General features: G+C 44.1%; 1 long non-coding RNA gene across 1 annotated transcript; it reads left to right on the top strand.

Moving 5' to 3' along the window:
• The first annotated feature begins 360 nt into the window (after window positions 1–360).
• LOC142488591 (uncharacterized) lies at window positions 361–18825 on the top strand. The gene is made up of 3 exons (XR_012799519.1): window positions 361–636; window positions 772–826; window positions 18691–18825. It is a non-coding gene; the product is annotated as an uncharacterized LOC142488591 (long non-coding RNA).
• Window positions 18826–20751: the final 1926 nt, after the last annotated feature.

Raw genomic sequence — 20751 nt, 5'->3', positions numbered from 1 at the left:
TTGACCTAGGGTTTGGAGGACCACATGGGTTAGATTAGTCCCAGCCTATGTGTAGGTGTGACGGAGGAGCCTGTAGGCAAGGTCAGTAAGACACTTTAGACAGAGAGTTAAGCGTAACTGGATTGGTTTATTAACCAGAAGACAACTAAACAATAGGGATTCTTTCCCTTTAAGGCCAAACTAAATCATAAAAAAAAAACCTATTCCCTATAAGGAAACTAACTAAACTTTGTTGTGGCCCTTTCTAACGGCACTGGCCAGCTGAACTGGTTCCCAGCCCAAAACATACTATCTTATGCAAACAAACAGTCTTTTAACATTTGTTGCTTTTCTGTATTTGCAGGGGATTCCTATCCCAGGGTCTCCGTGTCGCTCCTTCAGTCCTTTTGGAATGCCGGTTCTGGGGACAGGCTGTCCAGTCCGTGTTGATCTTTATCCTGGATGTGATTCCCAGCTGGACCCCGCAGGCTTGCTTCCTTCAATCCTAGGGGCCATAACAACCATGATACCTCCTGGCTGGGAGAAGTTTCACTTCCTCTCTCTCTCTGGGGGAAAACAGTTATCCCTGCTCAATCAGGGATTTTACCTATCACGTGTAGGAAACTCGACACACGCAGTCTCCTGATGCTTGGAAAGGTAGTTAACCTCTTCACTCCCTTACAGTAGGATTGTAGCTTTTTGGGAGACTCATAGATGGGTATGATAATGTATTGATGGTGAGACTATTATCAAATATATCAAGTGTAGTGATATATTATTATGTGTCCACAGATATAGTAACCAAGGGCAACAGGTAGCCCACGGCGATCCCGACCAACTTTAACAGGTGAATATACTTATTTTGTACATACAGCCACTATAGGTTCTGAGGATCATAGATGTTAAAATTCTCCAAAATTGTGGCTAAGAAGATATCCGACTTAGGGATTTTCAGGCCGGTACGTCTACCTGTTTCTAAGCCTGTACCATGTACAGCCATGAATATTAAAGTGGCTCTTGTCAGAAATGGGTCCCATGCATAGTGTGTGCCAACAGGTTTAGATAAAAGGTGTGACCATAAAGCCTTCATTGAGACCCTTCGATGATAAGGTCTTGTGACAAACGGCTTACTCCGGGGCTCCGTCGTTTGTCCGGGACTGTTTAGAACACGGTCTTTTAGGGTAGGTTAAATGATGAGGCGTCACGTACTGTTCCTTTAAACAGGCTATGCCTGGTTTATTCAGTCCCAGGCACTGAGACTGCCACAGTGCATACAACAGAAAACAGATCAAAACAAAAGCTGCTCACCTGAGCGATAACTTAACTTAGATATCCCTGACTCAGGGTTGGAAGTGGCTTTTCCACTTCCAACATCAAAACATGGTACTTTTGCAGTCTTACACAAATGAACAGAAAGATTGAACCTGTTTGGGGAAGAGGCTTCTCCCCTCTGTAGTTCAGCAGCCTTCCAGCCTCCTGGCTCTTGTGGGGAGACCAGAGCAAACAGGAAATCAGTCTTTCATACCTGATTCCTAATTAGCATGACAGGAGACAGAAATCAGGCAGCAGACAAACTCTGGTCTGGATCTCTCATCCCTCAGTTCCAGCGCTTGCCAAACTGTGGGATGGAGTGTATGTATTATAAGGCTGCACTCCCAGGCCAAACAGGATAGAAACTGTCTAGTATCCTGGGAGCCCTATATACGGAATTTATTACCATCCCCTGGTTTCTGTCACATATCCTCCCCCCCAGCTCAGACCTCGAGGGATGAGCGACCATGGATATTAGGGAGTGCATCCTTGACAACCCGTCAGCATTGCCATGTTTGTGCCCTGACCTGTGTTCCACAGAAAATTTAAAGGGTTGTAGGCTTAGGAACCACCTGGTCACTCTAGCATTCTTTTCCCTGTTTTGACACATCCAGGTAAGGGGTGCATGATCTGTGACCAACCGGAACTTTCTCCCCAACAGGTAGTATTTGAGCGTCTCTACAGCCCACTTTATTGCGAGACACTCTTTCTCTACTATGGAGTAATTTTTCTCCTGGGGATTTAGTTTCCTACTTAAATAAAGGATGGGGTGCTCCTCACCTTGAGACTCCTGGGAGAGTACCGCCCCCAGCCCTACCTCAGATGCGTCGGTTTGGACTACGAACTCTTTGGAGAAGTCAGGTGTGACCAACACTGGTTGGGCACAGAGAGCTTCTTTCAGGCTTCTAAAGGCCTGTTCGGTTTCGGGGGACCACTTTACCATTAGCGGTCCTCTTGCTTTTGTGAGGTCAGTTAGTGGGGTTGCCTTAGTTGCAAAATTGGGAATAAACCTTCTATAGTACCCAATTAAGCCCAAAAAGGTCCTTACTTGTTTTTTTGTAACTGGCCTTGGCCAATTTTGTATCGCCTCCACTTTGAGTGTTTGGGGTTTGAGTAAACCTCTGCCAATAGAATATCCCAGATACTTGGCCTCCTCCAGACCAATAGTGCATTTAGCGGGGTTAGCAGTTAGTCCAGCAGACCGGACTGCGTCAAGCACAGCTTGGACCTTTGGAAGGTGGGATTGCCAATCTTCACTATGGATTACCACATCATCCAGGTAGGCGGCAGCATACCGAGCATGTGGTTTTAAAATTTTATCCATCATTCTTTGGAATGTGGCGGGAGCTCCATGTAAGCCAAAAGGCAACACCTTATACTGAAAGAGGCCGTCTGGGGTTGAGAAGGCTGTCTTTTCTTTTGCCCTTTCTGTGAGGGGAACCTGCCAGTACCCTTTTGTTAGGTCTAGGGTTGTGAGATATCGGGCTTTGCCCAGTCTCTCTACAAGTTCATCTACCCTGGGCATAGGATAAGTATCAAATTTTGACACCGCGTTTAGTTTCCGGTAGTCATTACAAAACCTTGTTGTACCATCTGGCTTTGGGACTAAGACTATAGGGCTGTTCCACCCACTTTGGGATTCCTCAATTACACCTAGTTTTAGCATTTTTTTAACCTCTAAACTTATAGCCTTTCTTTTGGCCTCTGGGATTCGGTACGGTTTAAGGTTAACTCGGACCCCCGGTTCAGAGACTATGTCATGTTCAATTACGCTAGTTCTACCTGGCTGTGTAGAGAAGACTTCTTTGTTTCTTTTCACTAAATTCTGAACCTCTCGTTTCTGATGAACAGACAGTGTTTCAGCTATGCTAACCTCTGGGTCAGTTTCTTGATTCTCTGACGGACCTGGGGGTACTAGGGTTAACAAGACTTCTCTATCTTTCCAGGGCTTGAGTAGGTTTATATGGTAAATTTGCTCAGGTTTCCTCCTACCTGGCTGTCTTACCTTATAATTTACTTCTCCCACTCTTTCCAAGACCTCATATGGCCCATGCCATTTAGCAAGGAATTTACTCTCCACGGTGGGAACCAGAACTAGTACCCTATCACCTGGAGAAAAAATTCTGACCCTAGCACCCTTATTATATGTATTCCTCTGTGCTTCTTGAGCTTTCTCCATGTGTTCCCTCACTATGGGTAGGACTGCAGCAATGCGGTCCTGCATCTGGGCAACATGCTCTATTACACTTCTGTAAGGGGTAACCTCGTGTTCCCAAGTCTCTTTGGCTATATCCAGTAAGCCCCTTGGGTGTCGGCCATACAATAGTTCAAACGGGGAGAAGCCTGTGGATGATTGGGGAACTTCCCTAATGGCAAATAACAGGTACGGTAACAAACAATCCCAGTTTTTCCCATCTTTATCAACCGCCCGCCGTAACATGCTCTTTAAGGTTTTATTGAACCTTTCCACTAAACCATCTGTTTGTGGATGATAGACTGAGGTTCTGAGATGCTTGATTTTTAGGAGTTTACATAGCTCTTTCGTTACTTGGGACATAAATGGTGTTCCCTGGTCAGATAGAATCTCTTTAGGAATCCCGACCCGGGAAAACAGAACTACTAACTCTTTTGCTATGTTTTTAGCTGAGGTGCTACGTAGGGGAACTGCCTCCGGATATCGGGTGGCATAATCTAATATTACCAATATATGCTGATGTCCCCTAGCAGACTTTATTAGGGGTCCTACTAGATCCATAGCAATCCGGTCAAATGGTACCTCTATTATGGGAAGGGGTACCAATGGGCTGCGGTACGCCTTGAACGGGGCGGTGATCTGACATTCTGGGCATGAGGAACAATAATTCGTAATTTCTGCCAGAACCCCAGGCCAATAGAAGCTTCGGAGAACCTTTTCTTTTGTCTTTTCCACCCCTAGGTGTCCCCCCAATGGATGACTATGTGCGAGGTGTAATACTACGTTACGGAATGTCCGTGGTACCAACAATTGTTTAGTTGTAACTGATTTCCTTTTATCAACCCGATATACTAGGTCGTTCTCTACCTCGAAGTAGGGGTAAGCAAGTGACCTATCTGGTTGGCCAGGAGTACTATTCTGGTCCCGTATATTTCCCCTTGCTACCGCTAATGTGGGGTCCTCCCACTGGGCCTTCTTAAAACTCCCAGGACTGACCTCTAGGTCAGCGAGGGTCTTATCCGGTTCTGGGGTGGTAAGTGTCTGCTCAACATCTTGATTTGGGGTATTCCCTACCAAAGTAGTGATGGGGAAGGGAATTTTACAGCACTCCTCCTTTTCCCCCTTCTTATTTGGGCCCTCGTCAACCTCCATTTCTGAAAAAGGGAAAGGATTTGTTTCTTCTAATACTTCGTTATGGTCCGCTATTGAACTCTGGGCGCTATTCTGAGCGGAGGACCACATTTTTAGAAAATGGGGAAAGTCGGTCCCTATTAACACATCATGTGCCAGTTTGGGTACAATACCCACCTTGAAATCTAAAGAACCAAACTCTGTTTCAAAAAAAACATCAACAGTGGAATATTCATGATTATCCCCATGTATACAACAAATTGCCACTCTTTGTGAACTGTTTCCCTGTTTCTTCTTAATGGGCAAGAGGTATTCGGACACTAGTGTGACCATGCTCCCAGAGTCAAGAAGTGCCCGAACCCTCTTACCATTAACCTTTACAAATGCCCACAGATGGTTATTCAAGGGGTCCTCTGGGCTAGGGCCCATACATTGGGACAACAGCGAATAAGGTTCCACGCTGTTGCATTGCATGGGCTCATAATTTAGTGGGCAGATTTTTGCTGTGTGGCCCCTCTCATGACAATTTACACATTTAGGTACATAGTCTGTGTCCCACTTAGAGCCTTTTCCCGGCTCCCCATGTTGGCTATTGCCCTTAGTGTGCGAACCACTGTTGCTGGTGCTGCGTGAAGGTGGTCGCCGCTCTTCAGCGCCCCTTAACCCCGGTACCCTTTTACCGTCTCTGGAAGAGTCCTGGAACCTCGGGTAGTGGGGTTGCTCCACGACTGTGGGTTGCGGGTGCTCTTCTGCTGCATTGTACCTTTCTACGAGGGCCACAAGCTCATCCGCATTGTGGGGGTCACTCCGACTGACCCAACGGCGTAAGGCAGAGGGAAGTTTCCTCAAGAACTGGTCCATGACCAACCGTTCCATGATGTGGCTGGCTGAGTTGATCTCGGGTTGTAGCCACTTCCGGGCGAGGTGGATGAGGTCATACATCTGGCTTCGGGTGGCTTTATCCATCGTGAAGGACCATGCGTGAAACCTTTGGGCGCGAACAGCCGTGGTTACGCCGAGGCGGGCGAGGATCTCGAACTTCAATTTTGCATAGACGTTAGCTTCGGCTGGCTCTAGATCAAAGTAAGCCTTCTGGGGTTCGCCGCTTAGGAAGGGTGCGATTAGACCAGCCCACTCAGCTTCTGGCCATCCCTCTCTCTGTGCCGTGCGTTCAAACGTGAGAAGATAGGCTTCCACATCATCCGAGGGTCCCATCTTCTGAAGGTAGTGGCTTGCCCTGGTCATTTTCGGAACTGGGGCTGCCGCTGCCAGTGGAAGGTTACTGATAGTCCCCCTCAGGATCTCGAGTTCCTGCTGTAAGCCCTGAGCGAACCGCTGTTGCTCCTCTCTCAGCAAGCGGTTTGTCTCTTGCTGGTTTGCATTCGCGTTTTGCAGGGCTTCATTCGTCTGTTGCTGGTTTGCATTCGCCTGTTGCTGGTTGGCATTCGCCTGTTGCTGGTTGGCATTAATCTCTTGCTGGGCTATTAGCAGCTGTTGATGGGCTGCATTCGTCTGCTGCTGGTTTGCATTAGTTTCTTGCTGGGCTATTAACAGCTGTTGCTGGGTTTCATTCGCGTCTTTCTGGGCAGCGACATTGCGTACCAGCGCACCCACCACGTCTTCCATCTTGTTTGCAGAGGATGAAAAAAACTTTTTTTTTTTTTTTCAAAGTTCTTCAACCCGCAGACCCCCTAGTGCTCTGCCCGCATTCTCCACCATATGTGACAAACGGCTTACTCCGGGGCTCCGTCGTTTGTCCGGGACTGTTTAGAACACGGTCTTTTAGGGTAGGTTAAATGATGAGGCGTCACGTACTGTTCCTTTAAACAGGCTATGCCTGGTTTATTCAGTCCCAGGCACTGAGACTGCCACAGTGCATACAACAGAAAACAGATCAAAACAAAAGCTGCTCACCTGAGCGATAACTTAACTTAGATATCCCTGACTCAGGGTTGGAAGTGGCTTTTCCACTTCCAACATCAAAACATGGTACTTTTGCAGTCTTACACAAATGAACAGAAAGATTGAACCTGTTTGGGGAAGAGGCTTCTCCCCTCTGTAGTTCAGCAGCCTTCCAGCCTCCTGGCTCTTGTGGGGAGACCAGAGCAAACAGGAAATCAGTCTTTCATACCTGATTCCTAATTAGCATGACAGGAGACAGAAATCAGGCAGCAGACAAACTCTGGTCTGGATCTCTCATCCCTCAGTTCCAGCGCTTGCCAAACTGTGGGATGGAGTGTATGTATTATAAGGCTGCACTCCCAGGCCAAACAGGATAGAAACTGTCAAGTATCCTGGGAGCCCTATATACGGAATTTATTACCATCCCCTGGTTTCTGTCACAGTCTCTAGTTTATATATCCATCTCGCCTCTTTCTTGAGGAGTATCTGTCACGGGAGACCAGGGAATTTATACCTTTTTACCAGGATCATGCATTGAGCAAAACAAGTTAATGAAATAAATTGTAAATTTATTCACAGGAAAAGGCAAACACACAATGTTACAAAAACTACATAAGAAAAGACACACTTACTTGGGGACTGGGGTAAAAAAAATAGACTCTCCTATGTGCAGGAAATCGTTGCATAAGGATTTCCTCCTGACTGAGACTTAGCCTGCATTTCCAGACGCCACCCCTCCCCTCTCTGCAGAGGTCTGGATTTTAACTCACAGGACTTGGTGCTTAGAATCTTGCATAGAATCTACAAATCTGATTGGCTCAGGGGTTTATAATACTTCTGAGTTGCATTCACAGAACCCTGCAGCTAATCTGGGCATGGGAACATGTGCCACCAGCCAATCAGAGCGGGGCTCATCTGGCTGATGATGTCAGAGGCAGGGGGCATGTTGAGCCAGCTCAGGATGCCCTGCGTGCGGGACATATGTTCTGGCCAATAGGAAAAGCGCCTACAATCTCCATATTTTCCTTAGCCAGCCCATTGCCTCCCGCTGGCCAGGCGCCACTGAGTCTAGCAGACAAGAGTGTGTCCCCCCACAGGGGGTCTCTGTTCTCTGGACCCAGTACTCCGCCCTGCCCTGTCCACCTGTCCCCGACACCTCTCAACATCCCGTCTCCTCTTTCATTTACGGATTCTATGCAGACTAGCTGGCACCTTAAACATATGCCCCAGCTGACAGCATAGAGCCTTATAGTAAATGTAAAAAACACCATAAGTCATACTTTATTACAGCATACATTTTGGGGTACCTCATATTTGGTTGTGGCACCCACAACCCCAATACAGGTTCTTGGACACCTTGACACTAACTAGGGTACCCCCCTTAACAGAGGGATTCCCTCAGATACAGGGATACTTTTCATCCCTGTGACTCATTTTACTGTGCACAAAGCATATATGTACTTAAAACACTTTGTTAATAAAATATACGCTTTAAAAACCTAAGTCCTTCTGGTATGGGGAATAGAATAAAAAGCTGCACTTTATTTTTCACTAGCCATATTCCCCACATTATTGCATAGACTTAGTATGGATTCTAAGAATCACCTCACAACCTTATACTGTATGTATGGTTGGAGCACCGCAGCACCTATAACGGTTCTGGGTGACTTGGGCATCCAGAGAGGTACACGGAACGAATCCCTTTGTAGGCGCACCGCAGACCTTTATAGAATAAAAGTGGTCAGGGGAGAAAAATAATAATGTGTATAACAAATGATGTAATTCTTTATTTTTATTAAGTTCAGTGAAAGTGTAATAAAAACAGTATACGTTCTCGTACTTGGTTGACCTGATCTAAAATAGCTAGGGGCGCAACACTGCTTTAATCATCCTTACCTAGGAGGGTCACATAGGACACGGTAACTTGCTCTCTGCTACACACATATTGCTTAAACACCAAGGTGCTGATAGTGATACCGTCCCTTTCTAACCTAGTCTCACACTAGTCTCACACTAACGGAGTCAGCACGACTGACCCGTTTAAAACGGGACAGAACTAACTACGGGTATACCCAGATATCAACAACTATATATGAAGACTATGCGAGTACGACACATGCAGGAACACCGCTTCCTTAATAGACACAGACGCAGTCAAATTTCAGAGTGGAGCACAGTGCACTCGCACCCCTAACTTGATCCACTTACGAAGGGGATCCTGTGATACTCTCTGAAACAATAGTGTCTACCCACACTAACCTGAGCATAGGGTACACACGGACATCTCGGGGTAGGCAGCGACACCATCCCGTTCCCACGCATGCGCAGTCAGAGTCTCCACTGGAGCACAGACCAACCGTATCTGACACACGCACAGCCAGAATCTCGTCTGGAACACAGAGCATTTACATCACTTAACCCAGCCCGCCTACATAGGGCATCCTGTGACAATCCCTGATACAACAGTGTCTAGCCACACTCACCTGCATGCGCAGTCAGAGTCTCCACTGGAGCACAAAACGCATCTGACACACGCATCGCCAGAACCTCGTTTGGAGCGTAGAGCATTCACACTACCTAACCCAGCCCGCTCACACAGAGATATCCTGTGACAATACCTGGCACTATAGGGACTAGCCATACCTATCTACACGAGGGGCACGAAAATTAGCCTCAACACTGTATACACACAAGGAGCATGATGGCATAAACAGATTACATGTGCGCTGAGTGTGTAGGTCTCCTACAGCAATCCCAACAGGTCTGACCTGTCCAAACGGGGGATAAACAAATAATCACCTGTATACTTTGATATTACTCGGCTACTGTGTGTAACTCACCACATCAAGCCAGACACCGAGCAAACGACAATCTATATTAGTATCTGACCCACTATTAGACGCAACCACCGGCGGAGATGCAGCAATAACATACAGGCTATTAAAGTGACCTATAACAGTCTTGAAGCTAACTCTCTTCTATCCATAAGCTACCAGGGGGCGTTCGGTAGTTCTTATAGACCTTCCAGAGTCTATTTTTTAAACACAGTATACTCAACCAAGTACGAGAACGTATACTGTTTTTATTACACTTTCACTGAACTTAATAAAAATAAAGAATTACATCATTTGTTATACACATTATTATTTTTTTCCCCTGACCACTTTTATTCTATAAAGGTCTGCGTTGCGCCTACAAAGGGATTCTCTATGTGTACCTCTCTAGATACACCCATTATCATCCATTGATACACTCCCTAGGCAGCACGCCTCAACCACCAAGGGGTCAGAGCGAGGTTCCTATCCATAGTTGTTGACTTGGGCATCCCCATTAACCTAGGGACCCCTTGACTGTTTCAGGGACACCTCACATCCCTATGCCCCTTTTACCTTTCTGGTCTGCGCTGAATCAGGGAACCCCTAGTGGTGAGTTGCGGAAGCGTTTTCAAGGGGAGATATTGCTGGGACATGTGCCTACATGTATCAGAGAATTAGACCTGATTCCTGGGTACATTTTTAGGGGAACCAGCAACTCTTGACCCTGACTAGCAAGGCACATTCTGACAACACATTCTCTTCAAAATCCCCCTTGAAACTCATACCACAGCAATCTCTGCTTGCTGGCACTCCTGGAAAGGTAAAAACACATAAAATACTTTATTGTCGCACAATACATTTTATGCATTACACAGTACTGGGCTCAAGAGCTGACTCTTCTTGAACCCTTATTAAGGAGTAGGGGTAACCAAATGGGCTTAAACCTTTATTTGAGAGCTGGTTACCCCCCTACCGTCACAGTATTTGATCCCAGTCTCATCCTCTGATTCCCGGTGCCATCTTGTCTATACCCATAAACTGTAGGACATCGAGGTTACCTCCATGAAAATTCAATACATGTCTCGCTACTGGTGTATCTAATTTATTGCTAATAGACCCTAGGTGCTCAAGGACTCATCTCTGTAGTTGGCGTTTGGTTTTACCTATGTATTTCTTGTGACATACACATTCAATCTGGTAAATGACGCCAGTTGGTTGACAATTAATAAATGTAAGTATATCGTAGGTCTTAGAATTATTCCAATTCTTAAATGTTTTAGTGACCTTCATACTGTATATTCGCAAGCTTACACTGGGAACATTTGTATGAACCTTGAGGTTTGGCAGGAAGCCAAGTTGGCCTCATTGCCTGTTCGAAGTGGCAATGGACAAATAGATTCTTAAGATTCTGTGGCCTCTTGCTTCTAATGGAGAAGTACAGATTAGGAACCTCTTTTAAATCATTGTCTGCCGTTAGAATGTGACAATGCCTACTGGAGATGTTGTGTACCTCATCCCATTGTTGATTGTATGTGCCTACACACCTAATAATGTTTCTCTGTTTATTAGCTGTCTTGTTTTGTAATAGGAGATGCCTCAGGGTATGTTTGGCCCTCTCATAGGCCCGCCTGACAATTCTATTGCTATACCCCCTCTCCAAGAATCTGCTTTTCATGAGATTTGCCTGGATTTCAAAAGTTTCTTTTGTAGAGCAATTCCTGCATATCCTCAGGAACAGCCCCACTGGTATCCATCGGATCAGGCTTCGTGGGTGATGGCTAGAGGCATGTAAAAAGCTATTCGTGACCGTATCTTTCCTATGGGTTGTAGTTACCAATTCATTATTGCTTCCCTTTGTATCCTAAGGTCTAGGAAGCTAATCTCCTGTTTGTTATGCTCAAAAGTGAGTTTGAGATTGATATTGTTGTTGTTCAATAGATTAACGAATTGTTGAAGAGATGTAAGATCCCCCTTCCACAGTAGGAAAATATAATCGATATATCTCACCCATATATTGATATGAATAGTAAATGCCTCAAGTTCTTCTGAGAAGACAGTTTGTGCTTCCCACCAGCCCAGGTACAAGTTGGTATATGAGGGGCCCAAGTTGTCCCCTTTGGTGTACCCTGGGTCTGGTTGTAAAGCTTTCTGTCGAAGAGAAAATAGTTTCTAGTTAGCACAAACTGGAGAAGTTTGATAACAAGCTCATTATGTGCCTGATAACAGCCACCTCTGGAATCTAGGAAGTATTGGGTCACTTTTATGCCCACATTATGAATGATACTAGAGAATAAACCCTCAACATCAAGAGATACTGATATGGTATCTGCCTCAATAGTGACCCCCTCAAGTTTTCTTAAGACATCCTTGCTGTCTTTTAAGGTATGATGCGAGCACTGTCACAAACGGCTTCAGTATCTGATCTAAGTAGGAGCTTACTTGCTCCGTCAAATCACCCATCCCCGAAATTATCGGGCGGCCCAGTGGTGGGGTCTTCTTCTTATGTACTTTTGGGAGGCTATAGATTGTTGAAATTCTGGGCATTTTTACCAACATGAATTCTTTTTCTCGTTTGGTTATGACCTTGTTATTTATTCCTTCATTGAGGATAAGGAGGAGCTCTTTGGTATAGCCTATTATAGGATCTCTATCAAGAGTTTCATAGCAGTACTTATCCGCAAGAAGTCTCTTATTTTCTTTGACAATCGTCACTCTTCATAACAAAAATGTTCCCCCCCCTTATCTGAGGGTTTGATCACAGTTGTTTTATCCTGAGACAAGTCGGCTAAAGCTTTGCGTTCATCTCTACTTAGGTTGTCCAAGTCATTCCTTTTAGGAAGTTGTTTTAGGTCATTAGCGTCAAGATTGATAAAGATGTCTATGTTGAGACTGTTCTCTGATGGAGGCATGAATTTAGACCTTGGTTTACTGTTTATAAAAGGGCCTTCACCTCGTTCTTTCAGATTCATTTTATTATTTTTGATTTTAAGATGTATGCTTTAGCATACCGTAGATTCTATTCATGTATTTGTATTACGATGCTATTTTATTTTAACACATACGTTTCTTTAAGGGCAGAGGTATTTATTAGAACCACACCAGTGCTTCTCATACCCACTGACGTAAAGCCAAGGTTGGCGCAATATGCGATAGGTCATCCGTTAAGTGGTTCTCTGCAGCTTTTTGCTTTTTCAGCTGCGGCATCAGGACCTTGCTACATCTGTAGGAGAACACGTTTAAGCCACCTGAAAAAGAGAGGCTTGTTATCTTAGCAAAGGATAATGTATGTAAATGAAAAAGGGGATAGCAGAGCACAGGGTATCTATGCATAAGAAAGCCCTTTCAGAAGGAACACTGTGTCCGCATGGTGTCCACAGCAGTCACAGCAGGTAGACCACTGAGGCCACGTGATGATGCTGATCACTGCTTGGAATAGTTTAAGCAGCACATTTCAGAAAAAACATAGAGGAAATTAAAAACAGTACAACTAAGGGGCAGTGTGCTTTACCGAAGAGGGAACGAGAGAAGATTGGAACAACATGTGCAGCAGCGATGGAGATGGTTCAGTTAGTATGATGCAGCCGGTTGGTTAAAACAACCAATATTTTCAAGTGCAAATATTTACATGAAAAAAAAAATACATTTTAGTGATAAAATCTGGGTAAACATGTAACTGCTTTGCTGCCAAAGCAGCCTGTATCACAAACCAGACCAGTGTATTACAAGCCTCTCGGGGGGTAATGAGCTGATAGCAGTTTTTATTAGTATCTGTTAGTAAGGGTGAATGCGCCTTGAATTTAGAAGTGGTGTTTGATTCCATAGATGGTAATGCCAGAATTGCAGACAGTCATGTAGGCACATGTACTCACGATATGTATGCTGACAGCCCTGCCCTCATAGAGTTGCATTGTTTCATCCTTAAGTGCTTAGGTGTCTCTGATTTGTTATAACTAGACAGCTATTAGACACTCTGGCAAAACGGCATTTGGCTTACAACTATGGTGCAACATGGTACAAATCTGATGGCTCAGAAGTCACATTTTTTTAATAGCCAACCAGCATGCAAAGAGTTGGAACATGAGATCGCATATTTTTGCTTATTTATCAAATGTTTTACCAGGAAGTAATACATTGAGAGTTACCTCTGGTTTTCAAGTATGTCCTGGGCACAGAGTTATGATAACAATACATGTTTACATTAAATGAACAGAGGTTATACAGCCAATTCACAGACATTTCATGGACAATGAAATTGGGTACAGGGGATAAAAGGGCTGGTGAGTTTCAGGTTGAAATAGAGCAGCTTTAACATCACCAAACATCAGCGAACGGCTCACACCATTAAGCTGCACCAAAGGCTGCCCGCCTTTGGGGCAACATAGATGTAGGCTGAAGGGGTTCAGATTGAATGCAGCTGTGGTTTCAAAGTCTTTTTTCCTCCTGGGACATTAACATTCCAGAGGGTGTTATTTCTGAAACACAATACTGTATCCAATTCTCAAAAGATAGAGGGTATGATCATTTTATGTACGTATATTTTCTAAAATATATCAGTTAATATAATGGATTCTCCCAAAACTAACCTAACTTGACCACTGGTTTTCCATGAAAGGCACTTTAGAGGTGTTGAAGTATCAAGTGCAACAATAATTTTTAGTACTTCAATGTTAGTCCAATGAAGTGCTTCACAGTCTTCAACTCCCCCCCCCCCCCCCCACATCCATATTATTACCAGTCAGTAATATCAACGTCTACTTAATTACTGAATAGTAAAATGAAGGTAATTTATTAAGTCCTTTCCCCCATTTGATCAGCAGGTGTGTGTTTTTAATTATCAACAAAAAAAGTGTACAGCAAGCAAAATACCACTTGTGGTGCATTTGCATGTCTCAGACTGGTCTGCAACCCCGTCTTTCCCCATTATCTCTAAGCATACAATGCTTCCACTGCAGGCAGGGATTCTGGGTAATGACCTGCAAATGAGTACACTCTTCACTCTATAAGCTTATGCCTGCCGTATTACACCCCTTTTCAGCACGGCCTGGGTTATTATTCCAGCTGTCTAAAGATTTTCCGAGATTCGCAAGACCAAAGGAAAGGACATGAAAAGATCTACAATCTGTATTACAACCAAATCCTTAGTACATGGCAGGAAAGCCCCATACATTGTTTTTACAGATTTATTTGAACCTTTTCAGTGCTGATGGTTCGGTGGCACTGGTCACATGACAGCAGTGATCACATGACCACCAGCATCCCCTGGCTGGCTGGAGAGGGCTCCACTTCCATTTCAGTCGGGCAGACCGCACTGTTGGAGTGGTTAGCCCAATCACCCCCAAATCTGCACATTACTCTGGGAAACAAGTGGGGTATAGTCCTGTAGCAGGGGTAGGAAGTGGGAGATCACAGATAAACACAAAGTTTGGCTTTTATTCAACAAGAATGGCTAAGAGCAGAAAAAGCTTCATCAACATAAGCAAAAGTAATAAAACAATCTTAAACATTGATCCAGCAATGTCCATGTTTCCAAGTTTATTTTATGTCCTGAGTGCCCCCTGAAAAGGATCATACTACAATACAAAATATATTGTGCATACTGTAGCTCAATCAAGTAACCAGACTTAGGGGCCTCATGCAGTAAAGTCCGGGTTTTTAAATCGCCATTTTTGACAGTGTTGCTATCACGGTATGTAGAAATCGCCGAATACCAGTGATAGCAACATTTCAACAAATGGTGAGTAGCTGGCGCCTCGATGATCTGCCCTCCGAAAAGGGCTCACCCAGCGAGTTCTTTCTGCTGCAGAGAGAGAGAGACGCCACTCTCTCCGCGCAAATCTCGACCGAAATAAAAATATTTTTATTTAAATGTTATTACTAGTGCAGATGAGCAGGGGGTCTCCGGAGCAGAACCGCATTGTTTTCAGGTACGGGGACCCCCTGCTTACCGAGATACAGGCCCCCGTTAGGTGGTGCCGGTATCGCCTATGCATTGAAATGTCTTGTTCACGTGATGCGGGACATTTGCATATTTTGAATAGCAGTAGCCTTTTTTTGGCGATAAGATGGCGATAGGGGACTTATCGCTGCTTATAGCATGAGGCCCTTAGTCTATGAAAACTATGCTGGGTGCTAGTAAACATTGTATTGGCACAACATAATGTTATTTACATTTCATATAAATTCAGAGAACCTTTTTGGTTATGTCCAATGAACTATGTGATCTGCGAAGAGGGAAAAGAAAAGGCAATCTGTGCAAACGCAAAGTGTTTTGGCATTAAATTAGAAATCCGAAGCAGTAATTCTCACCATGTCCTCACCAGCTTCAATAACAAGTCCTATCACCGGCAGGAGATGGGATGTGCCACAGTAAACAGGGCCAAGAAAATAAAACCGTGGTAAAAATGGGTCATGCTACAAAGACATATAATTTACCTTTTTAGCAGGTCCATGAAGACAAACCCTATGAAACAATAATGTGTTTGCACTTTATTCAGTGTCAGAACAATAATGTCTTTCATAGCAGCATCATGAAGCTGTGGAGAGACAGGTGCAGACCTCTTTCCTATGTTATTTTTGTCATTTGAAATTGGGCTGCGCTGGAGTACAGGTCAGACAGCCTCTCCTGTGAAAACCTGTGCAACATACTAACACACAGGACAACTGCATGTGCAATACATTGTGAGTGAGGAAGAGGGAGTGGGACCGAGGGGAGAGAAATACATGGGAAGCGGGGGGAAATAGAGGGGGCTCGTGAGGTATTAAATAGGGACGGGGGGGCTCGCAATATCACCGGGGGGGGGTTGGCCCGGACTTAACTCTAGTCCTGGGTCCCGGGAAATCTGTCTGCCGCCCTGCCTGAAGGTTAGATTATTTCATTTAATTGTTAACTTGGAAAAACAAAATAGCTGTATTAGCTCTGAAGGAAAACTATCTTCTTTGTTGGCTGTAACATTATTCAACCACCCACATAAATATTATAGTTGAAACAATTCCTCTCTGGTATTATAGAACAATTTCTATGTTAAACACACAGAACCCCTACAAGCTCATATTGAACCCCCAAAATAACCACAACATATATATGCATATAAGTGTCAAAGAGGAGTGCTACTGAGCATGGCAATATGTATTTAAAACCAGAGACAGAACATGAAACACAGACAGAGCTCAGTGCTACATCCAATAATAAACTCAGTTTTATTCCACTACCTAGTTTTGCTGAGTGAATTGATCCCAGAAGGTATAAAGGTGTTACAAGTGTTGGTCTCCTGTGACACATCCATTTTTGTGATCACCCAAGTGCTTAAACCAGTGGAGTTATGAAACAATGAAAGTCAAACACACACACACACACACACGTTGGATATCCACTGTAACCATGCAGTGCCAGAATAAGCCTTTCATCTGACCTCAAAGCCACACAACTATAGACGAGTTTCCCAGTTGGAGGGAGTCTCATTTTGGCCCCAATTCAATATGCGGTGAAGCTGCTTCCTGCTCAGGAACATTTCACCTCTATTCCCTTGAAGCGCAGTGAAAATTGGCAGCGAACAGGGAAGAGTGCTGCACAGCCTGTTGAATATGACCCCTTGTGATTCTCATTCATTTTTAGCATCAGCAGCCACAAAGACTTCTATGAATTTGTAGTCTTTATAAAGTAAGGGTTTTTTTTCTCCATGACTTTAGCACGATCGTAGAATGTAAACTGTTCGAATCAGCTCACTATTGCTTTCCAAAGACATATTATCCATCTTAAGGGCACATGGTCTACATGCACAGAAAATAAATGGGTGCTCATTTATTCCTGGAGAACGGCATATCGCAATAACTGCTTTCTTCTGTTAAAAAGAGCCATGTGATTACAGCAAAGTCATAAAGCCAAGCAGCTTGCATCCTGAAGCAACAACCCAAAAAGTGCAGTGGCCATTCTTAATTTTCTTCCATATTTGGCAGCTGTGAGATGACACGTTATGTGACAGTGCAGAAGACCTTTCCATGATAAACAAGACTATATAACCGGGAGGTTCAACTTCAGTGATTCCATAAGTGTCTGACAAAAGATTGTTCAGTGAAAGGGGTTAGAGAAATGTCCGACCACAGCACTTAGCAGCGTATAAATGTTAAAGGTACAGTAGAAACGTTTTGGGACAGGAATCTGTTTTAATACATCGTTGTAAATTCTAAAATGGAATATTTTTCCCAATGCGGTGATTCATGTCTGTACACTGGATATGTGGAGACACATACTCGAACACATGTTGCTTCTCTTGACATAGATATTAGAAGACAGGTGATGAATGTTTAGGAAACCCCTCTGACTCCACAATTTTACAGGCGGGGAGGGTATAAATTGCATGTGGTATCTGTGCAGGAGGAAACAGCTGGGAGGTGGGGGGGGGGTCTGCTATTTGTAGGGACATTGTAAGTCAGCTTTAAATACACACAACTTCCTCTTACTCTGCCCATCATCAGCTACAGTATCTTCATTTTGATATTTATCCAGCATCACAAGCTTGATGCTATGCCATCACATTTGACTCCTCTCTCCAGATGGGCAAAAGCTTTGCGCAAGTTAGTGAATTTAGCGAATGTTGACCATTTGCGCCCTGCACAAAAGATTGAACCTTTGTATTTAAAAAACAAAAAACAAAACTGTCATATGCGAATCTGTTATTGAAAGTGCACTTTCACCCCACCCCAACCCACCCCACCCCAACCCACCCCACCCCAAAAATAAGTACACATTTTTGGTCCTACTAATTAACACACACTTGCAATGTCCTATTTTATTATTTTTATTTATAAGGGTGGAATTGGTGAAATCAAAATGAGAAGTTCAGTTCTGGATATGTTCAGCCTAAGGTAGCAGTAGAAAATCCATGAGGAGGTAGCAGAGACAATTAGTCGCGAGGACTGAGCAAAGGGGAAGAAGTCAAAGAGACAGTAAATGTGGGAATTGGTAGCATAAAGTTGACAATGAAAAAAAAATGGATATATACTCACTAATAGAGAATGTATAAGAGGTACAGGAAAAGTTCTAGGACAGAAAGTGAACTTGGGCGTAAGTACTGGAACCATGACACGCCACAAAGGCCAATGTACTGAAGAGTGGAGATGAAGAGGGCTTGATCATTAAAAAAACAACAGAGAATTCTACTAAAATTAAATATAGAAATGAATTTAAATGGAAAGGTATCAAAGTGGAAGAGAACAATTGTAGCACACTCAAGCTGTTTATAAAGTCTGGATGCAACTGGGGACGGTGTAATTGTGGTGGTATGAAGGTTGTGTAAAGGGAGGGTGGTGTGGTGTCCCCCTTACTTCACTCATACCTATCCCTGCTTTCTTCACATCCAGATGAGAGAGGAACACTGACAACCAAACCCAAAAGTCCCAAGAACAAGACACCAGAGAAATACTTGGTAATGGAAGACTGGATCCACTTTAACCAGGAAAATAAAATATCAGGAAGGGGGAACAAGAGAACCTTACAGGAGATCATATACACAAAAACACTTTACAATAATTCAATGAATAGGCTATCCCTCTCTTTTTATTAAACCTCTTTTAAACAGCTATTTACACTAGTTCAAAGTCAGTAGTTATTGTACCTGGCCAGCTTTTAATTTCTTAAAAAAAGGATTAGTTACAGCCAGCTGCTTATTCTAATGGCTGGTGGCAGCAGTTGGTTGGCATGCATGCCTTAGTGAGAGATGAAATGCACATCACTTCCAACCTCATGCCATGTGGTGTGGTTTGCTCCTTCTTGTGAGACATCTTGATCCAGTTTATTCTGTATTGTATTGTATGTCTTTATTTATATAGCGCCATTAATGTACATAGCGCTTCACAGTAGTAATACATGTGGTAATTAAATAAATAACAGAGCATAGGAATAAGTGCTTTAGACATAAAAGTAACATTAAGGAAGAGGAGTCCCTGCCCGAGGAGCTTACAGTCTAATTGGTAGGTAGGGAGAACGTACAGAGACAGTAGGAGGGAGTTCTGGTAAGTGCGTCTGCAGGGGGCCAAGCTTTATGTATTATGTGTTCAGAATATCCAGTGTTATTCATATGCTTCTTTAAGCAAGTGTGTCTTAAGGTGGGTCTTAAAGGTGGATTGAAAGGGTGCTAGTCGGGTACTGAGGGAAAGGGCATTCCAGAGGTGTGGGGCAGTCAGTGAAAAGGTTTTAAGGCGGGAGAGGGCTTTAGATACAAAGGGGGTAGAAAGAAGACATCCTTGAGTCTGGATGGTGCATAACGAGAAATTAGGGCTGAGATGTAAGGAGGGGCAGAAGTGTGTAAAGCTTTAAAAGTGAGGAGAAGAATGGAGTGTGAGATGCGGGATTTGATCGGAAGCCAGGAGAGGGATTTCATGAGGGGAGATGCTGAGATAGATCTAGGAAAGAGTAGAGTGATTCTGGCAGCAGTGTTTAGGATAGATTGTAGGGGAGACAGGTGAGAGGCAGGAAGGCCGGACAGCAGGAGGTTACAGTAATTAAGACGGGAGAGAATGAGGGTCTGAGTCACAGTTTTAGCAGTCGAGCATCAGAGGAAAGGGCGTATCTTTGTTATATTGCGGAGGAAAAAGCGACAGGTTTTAGAAATGTTTTGAATGTGAGGGGCCAATGTGAGAGAGGAGTCAAGTGTGACCCCTAGGCAGCGTGCTTGGGCTACTGGGTGAATGATCGTAGTTCCAACAGTAATGTGGAAGGAGGTAATAGGGCCAGGTTTGGGAGGACGTATGAGGAGCTCTGTTTTAGCCATGTTGAGTTTAAGGCGGCGGAGGGCCCTCCAGGATGATATAGCAGAGAGACATTCAGAAACTTTGGTTTGTACAGCAGGTGTAAGGTCGGGTGTTGAAAAGTATATTTGTGTGTCGTCAGCATAGAGGTGATAATTAAACCCAAAAGATGTTATTAGGTCACCTAGAGAGAGTGTGTACAGAGAAAAGAGAAGAGGTCCCAGGACAGAGCCCTGGGGTAACCCCACAGAGACATCAATAGAGGAGGTGTTAGCAGAAGAGACACTGAAAGTACGATGGGAGAGGTAGGAAGAGATCCAGGATAGAGCTTTGTTTCGAATACCAAGAGTATGGAGAATGTGAAGGAGAAGAGGGTGGTCCACGGTGTCAAATGCTGCAGAGAGGTCGAGTAATATGAGCAGAGTGTAATGACCTCTGTCTTTGGCAGCATGGAGGTCGTCAGTTATTTTAGTGAGGGCTGTTTCCGTGGAGTGAGCAGTGCGGAAGCCAGATTGTAGAGGGTCTAGGAGAGAATAGGAGTTGAGAAAATGGAGCAAGCGAGAGAATACAAGACGTTCAAGGAGTTTAGAGGCAAAAGGCAGGAGGGAGACAGGTCGATAGTTAGAAAGACATGTAGGGTCAAGCTTGCTGTTTTTGAGTAATGGTATGACTGTT

This window comes from Ascaphus truei, chromosome 2 (assembly GCF_040206685.1).
Source record: "Ascaphus truei isolate aAscTru1 chromosome 2, aAscTru1.hap1, whole genome shotgun sequence".
In the NCBI taxonomy this organism is placed as follows: Eukaryota; Metazoa; Chordata; class Amphibia; order Anura; family Ascaphidae; genus Ascaphus; species Ascaphus truei.
The sequence above is the reverse complement of the archived record's forward strand: the minus strand, read 5'-3'. Positions and strand labels throughout refer to the sequence as shown.